The 15169-nt window shown below is 47.2% G+C and overlaps 1 long non-coding RNA gene across 1 annotated transcript; it reads left to right on the forward strand.

Annotated features, from left to right (window-relative positions):
• Window positions 1-1122: 1122 nt before the first annotated feature.
• LOC118969844 (uncharacterized) lies at window positions 1123-6336 on the forward strand. The gene is made up of 3 exons (XR_005057686.2): window positions 1123-1209; window positions 5261-5443; window positions 6248-6336. It is a non-coding gene; the product is annotated as an uncharacterized lncRNA (long non-coding RNA).
• Window positions 6337-15169: the final 8833 nt, after the last annotated feature.

The raw sequence follows: 15169 nt of genomic DNA on the forward strand, positions 1-15169 counted from the left end.
AGAACGGTGGCTGAGGCAGAGGGCGAGCCTGGGTCTGTGGAGGTCTCACCGAGTATTTGTGGAGCACCTGTCACCTGCCAGGTGTTTTGCCTGCAGCTGGGATACAGAAAAACACTGAGGCAGGGTGGCTACTCCGGTGGAGTGCGGGCAGGTTGGAAAAGAAGGGGGAGAAATGAGTATCCGCGGAACCGGGCACCGGAGAGATGTGAGAAGGAGGCAGTGCGCCCCGAGCGGAGCCGGAGAGCCTCCCGACGGGGACGTGAGGGGCGCTGCGAGGCGTCCGGTATCCCCCTCCTCTGGACGCTGTGCTCCCCGAGCCCTCGCACGGCGTTCTGCTGCAGCCGCGCCGGGCCGGTGTGTCCCTTATGCGGGCTGCCAGCTGCTGCTCGCTCGGGCTGCGCCCCGGGGCCCAGGCCCCGGCCAGCTGGTGTCGGGACAGCTTGAGGAAGGACTGAATTACAGTGAGATTTAGAGTCAGACAGCCCAGCCATTTGCCTCAGACTGTTCTGAGAGTCATTTTCCCTTTTTTCCTTAGAAATTTAACAGAAACTGTAGTGTAATACTAATTTTATCCTTCAGTTCTGTTTTTGGCATTCAGAAATAAATATTAAGTGGCTGATATAATAAGACAGGCCCCATTTGGGAACAACAGAAAGTTGATTTGTAGCCCAAATTTTCAGTGGCCTGTATAACTGAGAAGAGGTAACTCAACAGGCTGCTTTCATTTATTCATTTTCCTAACAGGCATTGTTTTACAGGATCTCTAAATCTGAAACTGTGACTTCCTACCCACGATTCCCTAAATTCTGTCCTAGTTTCAGAAAACTGTCTTCTGACAGGCACCTCCTCCCCAGGCCTCCTCCTGGGAGGGCACCCCTCGCTCCCACCCCCTCACCTGGGCAGGTTTCTGCGGGGCAGGTGGCGCTGCCTCCACGATGCTCTGGGCTGACGTCCGACAACTGTCTCCCACGAAGCCGGGAGCCCATGAGGGCCGGACGTCATCTGCCTAGCCCACCGCTTTATTCCCAGCGCTGAGAATAACGCAAAATAGGGGCAGGAAATCTGTGGATGGGGTGGTTCTGAGCCTTTTAGGGCAGTAAATGGATCTGTCCTTTTTGTTTTCAGAAAGAGGTTCCAGAAGCTGGTACAGATGAGAACGTGAGAGCCAGGACAAAGGACCTCCGCCCAGGCTCTGGTTCGGCTGCCAAGGTCCCGCCTCTCTCCTTCCCTTTCTGTCCCACCTTTGTTAGAACCTGCCGCACCTTTAAGCGACCACCCCCACCTTTCTCCTTGCTCTCACCACCCAGATTCTCAGACGAGAGGATTGTGCTGACAATTTCCATCTCTTTTCATCTATTCCTCCCTTAAACTTTATAATCTGGCACCTGTTCCTAAATATTTCCGGAAAATTCTCCATAGGCAGCTGTACCCTACATGGTCTCTGTTAACCTCTTTGAATCTAACCGTTAAACAGGCAGCAGAGTGATCATCTCAAATGAAAACTGGACCCTGACAATTTCCTACTTGAAGCTTCTGAGGCTTGCCCTGGGCTTTAGGATGGAGTTGGAGCCTTTTTATCACAGCCATCCCAGGCGGGCAAGCCTGGACCCTCTGCTTCCCTCGGCTTGAGCCTTCCCTGTTAGGCATCAGGCTCTTGTGGGGACCCATTGCTTCCCCTTGATGGCACCTTTTTCCTTCTTTACTGCAATTCCTTTGCTCTGGCTGCCTTCCGTCTAAGACATCTAAGCTCCTTCCCCAGCCCCTGCCCAGCTAATTCCCACTCATGCATTATTAGTCTTTTAATTTTTTTAAATCTATGTATCTAGTCTGTCTCATAACTCATCACTTGCCCACTGATTTTAATGTCACCTCTAGCAAATAGTGGATTCTTATATTTGGTCTAGTTTGGCGTCTTCTATTATTGATCTATTTATTCCTGTTTCTACTATTATAAATTTCAAATGCCTTTCAATATCTAACATCAAGGAAGGCAAGTCTGTACTTTTTTTTTTCTTAGATAGCTACTGACACACACCCTCTTTCCTGCAATTCTTTTTTGGTACTTTCTTGACTATTTTCAGATGTTTTTATTCCCAGGTGGGCTCTAGACTAATTTTTTCAGTTTCTCCCTCTTCCAAAAAAAAAAATTGAGATTTAGATAGAAACTTTACTGTAGTTATAAATCATTTAGAATGTATTATTTTGTTATTATAAAATCAGAAAGAGGAAAGCAAGGGAGTCAGTGATTGTTGATCTATAATTTTTATAATTTACAATCACTATATGCTTTGGTTTTTGATATGGTATAACTGTTGATAAAACAGTTTATTGTTAGGGAAAATTATCCAAAACTTGGGAATTGGCTAGAGATCTTTGGGTTATCTTTTAGTGGAGTGTTGGGCACAGTCAGAACACTCTTATTTTATAGACTGTGTCCCTTTGTCTCCTGTTGACAAGGTGAAGTGAAATTGCAGACTGCTGGGAGTGCTTGTCGATAGAGATGCAACTGCTATTGTCAGTCGAGATACAATTGACTTCTGCCCTGCAGAAAGTTAACCTCAAAATCGCATTTCATTTTCCTAGATAATATTAATCAGTTTTGGAACTATTATTTATTTCAGCATTCCTGATTTCCATATACATATACATATATGACTGCTTTTCAAATTCACCTTGAGACTGATTCTTACATCTTACTGGTTTTTTATTAATTAATTGAATAAAATCCTTGACATGTGCATGTTTATATTTACATGAGAGTCATAGTTTCACTTTTTTGAACATTATACTTTAGTAGTATTGTGCCTTAACAGACTATGTGGGAAATGTAATTAAAGCAGAATTCTTTTGACTACAGTCTTTAAAGGAATGAATCTATAAATGTCATATTTGTTTATAAAGTAATTCAATTGTAAGGAAGCCAGCAGGCTTATAGACCTTAAATCCTGGAAAGCTTATGATGCCCATCCCTTACCTTAAAAACAACAGCAATGTTAAAGAAAACTTTTCAGACAATTTAGTCATGAGCAGATATCAAAATTTTATGACATTCTCCCATGCAAAAGAAGAGATCTTTAGGAAGATAATTCAAAGATTTATTCTTAGTAGAGCAAGAGGATATTTTATAGAGCAAGAGAATATTTTAGTGATCATTTTAAGATCAAATACATATATTTAAAAAGTTTGGTGAAATGGTACCTGATACCCCAATGGGTAGGTGGGGAACTCAATTCCCTGAACAAATCTTAGTCCCATGAAATTTCATCAGCAAATGGTTTGTGCATTTTGTCAGGCATGTCCATTTCTTCCCAGGAGGATATTTTTTCCAAGTCCAGGTCTGGGACAAATGTTTTGTTTACACTAGCCTTACAGCTTAGTGTAAGTATGAGAACATGCACTAGAGTTCTGAATTTTCCTTGACTTCTTCAGTGCTTCCAACTGAACATTTCTAATTTCAAATACTTTTAAAACAATTTCCTTCTCTGTTAGGTCCCAAGCAAATACAGTCCAACTGACAACAGGTGCACAGTTAAGCCAAAAAGCCCCTCTCCTGCTTCGGAGGTGACTCTTACTGGCAGTTTCTTGTGTGTTTATTGGGACACTTGCTGGGCATGGACCAATAGACCTGTCTGCAGCCTTTATTCATCTTTCTCCTCCTCAGCTCTGGAGATGGCCCCTCCAGCCCGCCCACAGGGGACTGTCCCATGGTCCTGAGGGAGGAGCTATGGCGATTTCTCCTTTCCTGTGACTTGTCACTACTCACAGTGACAAAGATGGGCTTGTGCAGGGCTTTTTCAGAAAACCAGACAGTAGGCATTTCTGATGGAGAGAGGAAAAGCCTGGAGAGATGACCCTTGGGGAAGTCTGACTAGCAGAGGGCCGGAAGCTCCCTGGCAGAGTGCAGAGCCCAGCCAGTGTTCTGGGAGGCTAGAATCAGCCAAGCTTGCAAAATCTTGTAGGAGCCTACCACTGAGACTCCTTTACCTTCCTCAGGTGTTTGCCTGGGGCAGGGGAGTGAGGCTGGCAGGGTGGCAGGAGGATTGGGAAGCCCTGAGAGGGCAGGGAGAGGCCAGCTGAGGCTGGACATGTACGCAGGGCCTAAACCAAGGCTGCACTTGCTGTGGGCACAATAGGACCAGTTACAACTTCAGGCCAGTGAGGTTTTGAGACCTTTGAGGCCCACGTCTGCCCCTTGTATTTGGAGCCGCATGCCACATCCTTTCAAACATACTAAAATGTGTAAAGTGTACTGACATTCCACATTACACAAATATAGTCACCCCTAAAATATTGGGTGTGTTTTTATAATTCTGCTTTTGAAAATATTTGATGGTAACTTAATTTTTTATTGCCTCTCTTCATAATCATGTTTCCTTGAGATTTCTTGTAAAGTGAGAAAATATGATCTGTAAAATTGTTTTCAGATGCAAAAATATTTATGATTATTAAATGTCATGACAGATGAGTTTGACATATGAGACTGTATGTTTAATTAGACATTTATTGATTTCACATCTGTAGCTTTATTTAATTTTGAGCAAAATATCCCCCACCAGGTCTGTCTCAAGCATTTTTGTAGACAGCGTTGTTCAGGCTCATTGGCCCTAGGCCCTGTTTCTATGGCGCCTAGTTGGTAAAACAGTTTGCTTACAGCCGTCTAGCTTGATGGCTGGGGCAGTTTCCCAGACCTGTAGTGAAAAATCTGCCTGTCCCTTCCTGAGAATCCAGGGTGACGTGTGCCCAGGGAAGGAGGGGGCCTGTGGAAAGAGGCAGCGCCTTCCCCTAACACTTATGGGCGGGCCCCTCTCTCAGCCTGTCTGCCTGGCTCGTAGCCTCCCGTGAGGCAGGGCAATAACTGCCGTAGTGCAAAGGAGCATGTCTCACAGACGCGCCTGCAGAAGCTCCGAGGATTACAGCATATCAAGCCACCTCACTGTGCAGGGCGGATTTTAGGGCCAATCGTGAATATGCAGGCTGCTTTCGGCTGCTAGTCCTCAGACCTGAAAATGTCTGACTCTTGTAGTTAAATCGTCACGCAGCCCCCACCTAGGATGATACTTGGGTCCGTGATTGCTCCTTAGCTCTGTCCCCTCCCTCACGTGCAGACAGACCCACAGCCTGCCCTTCCAGCCGCCCTGCGGGAGGCAATACTGGCTTCATCTGCCCGTCCAGGCGGGACCCTGCAGGGCCCTCCCCGGGCAGCCAGAGGCCTACATCATGACGCCGGAAGCAACTGTTTCTGCTCTTCTGTCCTCCCCAGACGAACGGTGACGCTGATCTTGCCTCCATCACCCGCACCTTGCAGTTCTGTTCGCACGGCGAGGTCAGCGATGCGGGGCGTGGAGCCCAGGGCAGCGATGCGGGGCGTGGAGCCCAGGGCAGCAGCGGGGCTCCGCCAGGGCGGCTGGGGTTACCCATCCCCGCTGAGGCCCCCACCACTTGGGTGAGGAGTTGGTGCTGCTGCTCACCATTGAGGTGGGGCTGGGACCCCCGGGTGCAAGGCGCTGGCCACGCCGGCTCCCCAACCAAGGGAAGGGCCTGCAGTTAGGAAGGATGGGGACCCCTCTACCCCCATGGCCTACAGGCACTCCGGGGACCGGTCAGCTTTGTGGAAACCAGGCTCAGTGGGGTCCTCTCTGCCCGGACCACCCTAGAATCCATCTTGCCTTTTGAGTTGGCTTCCCCAGACCCAGAGGAGCGGCGTCTCGCGCTTAGCCTCAGCGCCTGGCGTGCCTCCCCGTGGGACGCCCATCGGCCTCCTTCCCGGCCGCCGCTTCCGAGCAGGGCCATGCCCTCATCCTGCCCGCGGCCCTGTGAAGGCCCTGGGATGGCTGCGCGGCTGTGTCAGCCCCAGAGCACCCCGGTTTCCTCGGGGACCTTGTCCGTGAGCTCCCTGCCCACGTCTCTGCTCCACGGCCTGTATTCTAGGCACTGACTTTATGTGCACAGTCCTTACACACTGACATGTCCATTTTCAATATTTCTGTGTCATGCATCTGAGAGTTCAGCTTCCCTGTGCTCAGGCAGCTAATAAATTGTGAAGTTCTTAGCTAAGCATTCAGACTCCAGTGGTTTTGAGTTTATTTTTTTCTTCACATTGTAAGGCCACAGTTCTCAAAGTGTGGTCCGCAGACCCCTAAATGTCCCCGAGGGCCTTGCGGGGTCCATAGGTGAAAGCTATTTTCATAGTAATGCTGATGTTTTGGCCTTTTCTCTGTCTACTGTGTCAACGGATGATGGTGTCCAGCAAGTGCAGGCCACAAGGCCGCAGCCACGTCTCACCTGGAATGTCCAGGTCAAGCTGTGCCAGCAGATTCCATTAAATCTAGACCTTCAGTGAGTATCTTTTTAATGGTCTGTGTGGCAAAATGGGAAATTACATGTAAAGCTCTTCTGTTGTATTTCAAAATGTGATCTTTGTCTTGAGGAAAACGTGTGTTTGAGAGGAGAGCTGAATTAGCTGCTTTTTTTCATGGAACCACTCTTACTTAAAGAACAACTGACACACCAACTGTGGTTGTCAGGAATTTGGCAGGAATTTTCTTGCAAACAAAGGGAGTGAGTCAAAAATGTCAGGGAAACTGAGTGGCGGTGTTTATGGCCGATGATAAAAATTGGGCTTTCAAGAGAAAGTTAGAATTTTGGAAATCTTGTACCTGCCATCATGAGTTTGACAGTTTCCTAAACACTTAAAAACTTTTCTGATGAGATTGGCGGTGATATGAACAAGGAGATTTAGCTAATAAAGTATATTAAATGTGTTAACTGTTGGAAGATCTAGATTTTCTAAAAGACAAGTGAGGTCACAAATTGTCCGTAAGTAAACGATCCATTCAAAATGCAAGATAAGACCAATGGATTAATAGACAATGAAAAGTTCACTGAAGTGGTTGAAGGAACTACAGCTTGTTGAGTTTGAGTGTAATGTTTAAGAACAGTCACACTTATTTAATGTCTTGCCAGTGGGTTTCAGCTCTTGGCAAGTTCACTATGGATTCAATGTGACCAAGGAAATTGACAGCAAAGCGTTCTTGGGGGTGAAAGGGTTATACCCAATTTATTTCCAGGTGGCAGGTCAGTCACTAAAATCCCGTTCACTCAGAGAGAATCTGCATGCAGCAAGCCAGTCTCTGCCTCTGGGGCCCTCTGTCTGCATGGCTGTCCTCTGGGCCCCTCTGTCCTCATAACCACCTCTGGGCCCTTGTGGGCCCCTCTGTCCGCACAGCCATCCCACACAGCCATCCTCCAGGCCTCTCTGCACAGTCATCTGCACAGCTGTCCTCTGGGCCTCTGTCCTTGGCACTCCCACCACTCCAGCCTCTGCTCTGCTCTCCTGCAGCCTTGCAGCCCTGCCACCATGTCATGCCCAGAGCACTGGGTGGAGCTCTTTTTATAGAGTCAACAGCCATGTATTGCCCACAGGTGTGCAGTGAGCTAGTCAACCAGGGCCAGGTGAGAATCCTGGCCACAGGAACTCTCATTTTATCCACACTCCACCCCTCCAGGATTCTCTCCTCTCAATCTCTATGCCCTTAGTCCTCTGCAATGGTTCCTGTGTGTCTTGCCAATGGGTTTCAGCCCCGGGCAAGTTCGCTATGGATTCAGTGTGACCAAAGAAAATTGACAGCAGAACGCTCTTTGGGGTGAAAGGGTTATACTCAACTTGATTTCCAGATGGCAGGTCAGTCACTAGAATCCCATTCACTCAGAGCGAGTCTGTATGCAGCAAGCTGGTCTCTGCCTCTGGGCCCCTCTGTCCACACAGCCATCTTCTGGGCCTCTCTGCCCAGCCGTCCTGCACACCCATCCTCTGGGTCTCTCTGCCTGCACAGTTGTCGTCTGGGCCTCTGTCCTCAGCACTGCCCCCACTCCAGCCTCTGCTCTGCTCTCCTGCAGCCTTGCAGCCCTGCCACCATGTCATGCCCAGAGCACTGGGTGGAGCTCTTTTTATAGAGTCAACAGCCATGTATTGCCCACAGGTGTGCAGTGAGCTAGTCAACCACGGCCAGGTGAGAATCCTGGCCACAGGAACTCTCATTTTATCCACACTGTGCAAGGAAGCTCAAACATAGTTCTCCAGCCTGTCCAGCAAAAAGTCTTGCAGACACACAGGCTGGACTCATGACTCTGTCTCTGACCTCTGCCTCTTTGGTCTTAATGGCTGGAACTGCTACTCTGGTTTCAGTTGTTGCCATAGCTCCAGTAAGATCCTATTTGGCTTCCCATCTAATTTCCTTCCATCTACTCCTGCCTGTATCAAATCAACCCACATCTGGGTTCCCGTAACCCTCACGAGGCCCCTCAAATTCCTCCTGTGAGTAACAGGTCTTATTTCTTTCCAGTTCTCGTTGCTTCAGCTACTGTACGTGTCACCTCGCATTTTGTAATCGCTGCCTCAAGGCAGGCTGCACTGTCAGGGAAGACAGCTTTCCCATCTCTGATCCCGACAGAACAATTCCATCCACCCCTAAGTCCCACAGCCACCGGCTCAGCCTGAGTACAGGGGTGGGCCATAGAGCGCTCCCCGACCTGGGGAATTTTAAGTTGCTGGGTCTTTATTTTCTTTACAACCACTGGGTGTGCTTTCAATTCAGGAGAGGCCAGTGCCACTGGCACCACCCCTTCATCCTTCCCCAGCTCCTCCATTTCTGGGGCTGATGGCACTTTTCTCTCCACTCCCTCAAGTGCCTTCTCTGCTACAGTGCCTTGCAACAATGCCTGCTCAGTCTTCAGAAGCTTTCCTACCTTCACCTCAATGCTTCGCAGCTGATGTTCTAGTGCCACCTCCATCTGTGCTTTCCTCAGGAGTTCATCTTTTTTCTTGATGGCCTCTTCCTCCTTCAGAACACCTGGCAGCACTGCCGTCTCATCTCCAATGACACCTTGCTGCCCATGCTCTTGTATCAATGCCATCTCTTTCTTCAGGGAATCCACAGAAGTTTGCAGCTCGTGTTCTCGTGCTGCCATTTCTTGGGTCTCTTCTGTAGACTTTTTAAATACTGTGAGAAGCAGCAAACCCACAGTCCCCGCTGCCTCATGGGCACTCTGCTTCTCAAAGGATCTACTTACTATATACCAAGGGCCACCTCTACAGCCTCAGGTATCACCTCCACTTGCCTCCAGTCTTGGGGTGGGGCCCAGTCCTCTAGGAGGCAAGCCACCTCACACCACATACCCATTGGGGGACAATACACTGTCTCCCCATTCACAGGGGCAGCGCACTGAAGCACCCCTTCCATAAAGGCAGCCTGTCTTTTTCCTTGGTCAACAACAAATCCTGCTGACTACACCAATTGTCTTGCCAATGGGTTTCAGCCCTGGGCAAGTTTGCTATGGATTCAATGTGACCAAAGAAATTGACAGCAAAACGTTCTTGGGGTGAAAGGGTTATACCCAACTTCATTTCCAGGTGGCGTCAGTCACTAAAATCCCATTCACTCAGAGTGAGTCTGCAGGCAGCAAGCCAGTCGCTGCCTCTGGGTCCCTCTGTCCACACAGCCACCCTGCACAGATGTCCTCCAGGTCTCTCTGCACAGTCATCCTGCACAGCCATCCTCTGGGCCTCTGTCCTCAGTGCTGCCACCACTCCAGCCTCTGCTCTGCTCTCCTGCAGCCTTGCAGCCTTGCCACCATGTTGTGCACAGAGCACTAGACAGAGCTCTTTTTATAGAGTCAACAGCCACATATTGCCCACAGATGTGCAATGAGCTAGTCAACCAGGGCCAGGTGAGAATCCTGGCCACAGGAACTCTCATTTTATCCACATCTAAGAAGGCTATTAAAATACTTTTTCAATTACATTTCTGTTTGAGGCTGAATTTTCTTCATATACATTAATTGTGGCAACCTACTGCAGCAGCCTGAATGCAGAAGCAGATCTGAGAATCAATTCTACTGTCTTCTATTCAGCCAGACATTAAAAGATTTGCCAGAATATAAAACTGTACCACTTTCCTCACTATTTTTGTTTTTTAAAATGTACTTACTTTTCATTGCAACATATTATTTCTGTTAATATATAATACATACAAAATTTTGATGAATTAGTACCTAAAAATTTTACCATTATCTAAATAATTGTTAATAATTATTATTTAAAAATTTTCTGTTTTGATTTCTAATAAATATAATTGATAGATAACTCAAAATTGGGGGGCTTTCTTCATTATTCAGAATGACAAGGAGTTTTCAAGACAGTTTGAGGACTCCCGTGGAGGCACATGTGGCAGGACAGGAGCCGAACTCAGCTGGCAGAAAGCTTTTCGACACTTTTGAACACTGTTAAGCTCCATGGATCTAAGAATTATTCTGAATAAATGTTCCTTAGGTACAAAGGAAGTTTTATCCAAATGATTTTAGTGCTTCAAGTGAGTTAAAGAAACTTTTTGACCATCTACGTTTCCTTCTAAACGGCACAGAAAGTCTGCCCGTTTCAGCTGCAGTGAAGGAGTTACGAAGGCTCGCCCCTGCACCTCTGGGGTCAGCGCCCACTCTGCACAGATGTGCTGCTCTCAGCCTTTGCATGACTGTTGCTAGGCCGAGTATGGAGTGCTTGGATAAATGTTACTTTGTACCAGGAATAAGTACTACTACCCCCCCAGCTTTTTATTCATTTTAAACTCGAAACTGTGAATTAGGTAAGAAAACTGTTTTGTGTGATTTATTTAAACAATCCACAGCCAATCACAGTGAAATGAGTCATGCATTCAATCTGCTCTTTCTCAGTAATTCTTGTGGTTAAAGTGGCCCAAGTACAATGTTACTTCGAGTTAAAAGCTGCAGCTGAGAAAACAGACTGCCAAAAGGAGAATGTCCTTGCCTCTTGCTTCTGTCCAGCAAATTCTCTCCCTCGAGGCAGCAAATGCTTAAACAATGCCACCGCCCCTCGTGTCCTCTAGGAGCACAGCGAGGGAGGGGAGTTCCTCCCCCAGGCCCTGTCCAGTCTTGTGCTGTGCATGGCCCTTTTGCTCTCTATCATTGCAATGTAGGTAGTGTTGTTCACACATTCTTTGGAAAGTTTGTGCCATTTTAGCCCATGTCTGTGTGGCTTTTCTCACCTGGCACACACTGTGCAATAAACAAAACAAAAGAAAAGCGAATGCATGGAAAACAAGCTAAATGATGCTCAGTATTAGGCGCATAGAAGGTACCACGTGCTGGATGTTAAGGCAGATTAATTGTGGAGACTACATATAAGGGGCCTATAACTATTACCTGAGCTGACCCAAATCTCCACTGATATTCTCAACTTACACACTTTTTAAGAGAGGCACTTGTGTGATTGAGATGTGAGCTGAATTAGCTGCTTTTTTTCATGAAACAATGTATTTACTTAAAGAATGACTGACAAACTACTTTAAGGTATTTGGCAGAAATCTTCTTGAAAATGAATGCAATGAGCATACGCTGAATACATTTATATTAATGAATGTCTTTTTTTCCCTCCAAAATAGCTGATTTTAGTTTTGCACATTTCAGTAGCAGTCATGGTACCATTGTAATAAAAAAAAAAATTGACTTCGTGGTCTTTTAAAAATCACCGAATCCCACTGTCTGGAAGTACACCTTGTCACTGTGCATGTAAGTCTGGTTTAGCCCACCCAAATCATGGAGCAGTGCCCAGGAAACCCGTAATAGTGTATCAGACAAAGCCCAGTGGGAAATACAGTTTCCCCTGCTATCCAAAAGTAGAGCCTTCCTATAAAAACTTTCATAAGCTGACATGGCATAAAGTGAAGAGACGATTATCATTAATTTACATGGAACATTTTCTAGCAGTCCCAGACCCAAAAAATAACCCCTCTTAGGCTTTTTTGATGCCTTAGGATACAGCTTGTGAACGGGTGCAGAAAATGAGCAGAGAGAAGGCGCAGATGCTCCCAAGACCCGCTCAGAATTACAGGGCCGGACGCTGGGTGCAGTTCCCGGAGAAGGAGCTAGGCGGCGCCGTTCCTGTCGCCGGAGGCGAGCTGCCTCACTTACGGCTCCTGCAAACGGAACACTGAGTGCTTTTGGCCTTTTGCCTTTTTTTTGTAAAAGTGAAAGTCCTCTTCGGATTTTTTTGTGGTAGTAATAACAAGCACCGATGTAGGTCCTTCCTGAAAGCAAAGTAGCTTAAGACAAACCTTCAAAAAGAGGGGACACCTCCATTAATTTTTGCTGGACAAAAATATGCAGGACAAAACGTGACTTTATTGGCCTCTAGAATAATTTTATGTGCCCAGTGGCGATGAGATAGTGCATAAAAGCAATTCACAGACAGACACTGATTTTCAACAGTTCATTCCCATTTCATTCAATGAATGTTTGCCGAGCACATATTAAGTGCCATATACTGAGTTAGACAAATTTCAGTGAGGCTGGTTTCCAGTTAATTACCTGGGAGAGGCAGATTCACATACAAATAACTAGAATCTTGGGTAATGAGTGCCACACGGAAGTGCAAGCAGAGCAGAGAAGTGCTGACTCCCTTCCTCCAGGGTTTGCAGGCAGTACAGGGCAGTAAGTGGACGTGAGTTTAAGGGAGTTAAAACTCTTGAACAGCCCCATGAAGCAGACATACAAGGAATGAGTTTAAGAGCAACCTCAGATGTCACTATTTCTACTCCAGAGTCAATGGATGCCCACTCTAGACCTGTTATAATTTGGGGTGGCTTCTTAACAGCACCAAGCTGGCTGAGCTAGATTAGGGTTCCCAAACTTAACAGGCCACTAGGCAATCCTCCTGCAGTGGTGGGGGAAGCTTTGTCTCACTGTACTGTAGCAATTTCTTTCCCACTGGTTTTTGTTTGGGCTTGCTCCCAGCATAATAGCTCCCTAAATAAAGCCACTCTCAGCATATGAAGTAGGATTGTCCTCTGGAGGAACAGAAGTGTTTCTAACTGCCCCAGCCAGTTGGCATCTCAAAATATGATTTACTCCTGGTCCTTTGATAGTTTTCTGGTATCAAAGATATGACTGTACTGTCACTCATGTTGGACAAGAACCACAATAGATGGCTTCGTTGTCTTCAGCCAGAGGGGGAGGGCTGACAGTCAAGGCGATTGTATTAAGTGGTAGTAACTTCAGGGGAAAATCCCGGGGCAAAATACCTTTGAAACCAAAATCTGGCAAAGGGAGAAATAAAGTGGGAGAAACCCATTAATTTCTTACAAGCAGTCTGCTTCTGCTCCCTGTGTGTCTAGCAACCCAGCTGCAGAAGAAGAGGCTTCACCCAATGTCTTCAGTCCAGATATGCCCTTGCTCCCCCTTGTAAATCACCTATTGATATGGAGATGCACTGAGGCCAGGCGAGTGATTCTGGAAATAGTGCAGTCTTACCCACAGTGGCAACGATAGCCACCCCCAGTGTGGCCCCAGGAATGGGTGATGGTGAAGAGTCTGTCAAGTGGGAGAAGCGACAAGGGAACTGTGGTGGTTCATTTTCTATGTCAGCGTGGCTGGGCCACAGTGTCCAGATATTTGGTCAGATGCCAGTCTAATTGTCACTGTGAGGGTATTTTTAGATGATGTTAACATCTGTGGATATTAAAATCAGTACTCTGGGTAAAGCAGATTATCCTTCTTAATGTGGGTGGGCCTTGTCCAACTAGCCCAAGGCCCTGAAAGAAAGACCGAGGTCCGCAGAAGAGGCGGGATTCTGCCCTCAGGAGCCTGTGTGCTCTTCTCTCAGCCCCCTGCCTGCTGGGCTGCCCTACAGATATTGGACTTGCCAGCCTCCACATTATGTGAGCCAATTCCTTAAAATAAGTCTCTCCATCTCTGCATGTACCCTGTTGGTTTTGCTTCTCTGCAGAACCCTGACTAATACAGTAACTTACCACAACTTTGGAAAGTGGGCTAAGAGGCAGGCCAAGAGACAGTCATTCGGGGAAGCTTAGGAGATGTGTGAGAAGAATGTGGTCCAGCCCACTTAACCCCAGGGGAGGTGGATGTCGCGACCTCTCCTCTCCTTTAGCCAGCGGGGCTCCTATTAGGCGTGTGCTCTCCTTGCTACCCAGGGACTCCTTCAGTCATCACACCCCCATTCTTTCCCTTTTTCCTAGATCCACTTAATTTAATTCAAATTAAAATATACATACTTCCCCAATATGTTATAGATGTGGTTGTAGGATTTCATGAGGAGCTTATATTGTGACACTCATGAAATAACTTACAAAAGCTTTTTTTTGGTAGTGGGGGGTGATGGAGAATCAGGTGAAGGAACAGGCATTACAAGAAGAAAGTATGAAGGTTTTTGGACCTTTTGTTGTGTCTCTGCATCGTTTCCTGCTAGAAAGCTTTTTACACTCACTGTCTGCCACCCTTGGATCTAGGATATACTCATATTCCACGAGGACCCTGTGAGTCATGCTTCTCAGAGAAGTGTGTTTCCCTGATGGTTCCAGGGGCTCTCAGAGCCTCCCTGAGGCCTGGACTCCGGCTGCAGGTGTGTTAGACCAGGCAAGTGTGAAGAGTGAAATATGAAGATATTACTTAACTGTAGTCAAAACACGTATTGGAGCTGGGTTTCAGCCACCCCTCAGTGACGGTCCGAGGTTGTCCACGTGCTCTAATTAAGATCCACGGCAGACTCCATGAGTCCAGGAACTCTCGTTTCCCACCTCCCTGCTCTCTATTTCCAGACTTTCTGTGTGAGCTTCCTGTTCCAACACAGAATGCAATCAAGGGTCTCAGTTACACATCTCAGCTCAAAAAGCAGATGTGCATAATAAATACCTGAATTTTTCTGTAACTGTAGTTAGTTTGGGTCCCTGCCACACACATGGGAGAAACTGAACAGCAGCCCCTTCAGATTCCCATCTTTTACCCTTGGACTTGTGCCAAAGGTTAGTAGCCCAGGGCCCCATCTAGCCCTGCAGTCAGCCATCCTCTCAGGCGGCCCCTGGAACAGCCGTCCTATCTGGGGCTTGTCTGACCTCTCAAGCAGCTTGCTACAGAGGTGATTCACATTCCTATTCCCATGGCCCTTGAGGCCTGCCGGCTTTCTCTGAGCCCCTGTGGCCCTTGGCCTCCCAGGAGTCAGTCTTACTGTCGTTTAGCAGGGCCCTGTCTGTCCTCGTAGCCCCACTAGGGAACAGGCCCATTGGGGTTTGGGTCCCAAAACCACCTGCAGATCCCAGGGAGCAAGTAAGGAACTGGCCAGACCTACTTTTAAACATGCTTTTCA

The sequence above is a fragment of the Manis javanica genome, chromosome 9, assembly GCF_040802235.1.
Source record: "Manis javanica isolate MJ-LG chromosome 9, MJ_LKY, whole genome shotgun sequence".
In the NCBI taxonomy this organism is placed as follows: domain Eukaryota; kingdom Metazoa; phylum Chordata; class Mammalia; order Pholidota; family Manidae; genus Manis; species Manis javanica.